The sequence below is a fragment of the Antrostomus carolinensis genome, unplaced genomic scaffold (genome assembly GCF_000700745.2).
Source record: "Antrostomus carolinensis isolate BGI_N321 unplaced genomic scaffold, ASM70074v2 scaffold24530, whole genome shotgun sequence".
NCBI classification, from domain to species: Eukaryota; Metazoa; Chordata; class Aves; order Caprimulgiformes; family Caprimulgidae; genus Antrostomus; species Antrostomus carolinensis.
Genome location: NW_010288052.1, coordinates 5,656 through 5,948, shown reverse-complemented (window position 1 = coordinate 5,948; position 293 = coordinate 5,656).

Below are 293 nucleotides of genomic sequence, written 5' to 3'. Positions count from 1 at the left end.
CCTTCCTCACCTTCCTATGGTGAATACGTGAGATGGTGGCACCAGGAGAAGGGGATTGAAAGTGATTCTCCAACCCAGGGAAAGGAAGATTACAATCCAGGAAGGAAAGACTCCCAAACCCACCACCTCAGCCTCTCCTTCAGGGAGATCAATCCCCCCACGTTCACCTTGATTTGATTTCCCCCGGAGAAGCAGCCAACAGTTTTCCCTGGGGGGGGGTTAAAGCCAGCGCCATTCCAGCAGAGCTTGAAACAGAAGGTTAAAAAAAAAACAAACAAAAACACCAAAACACC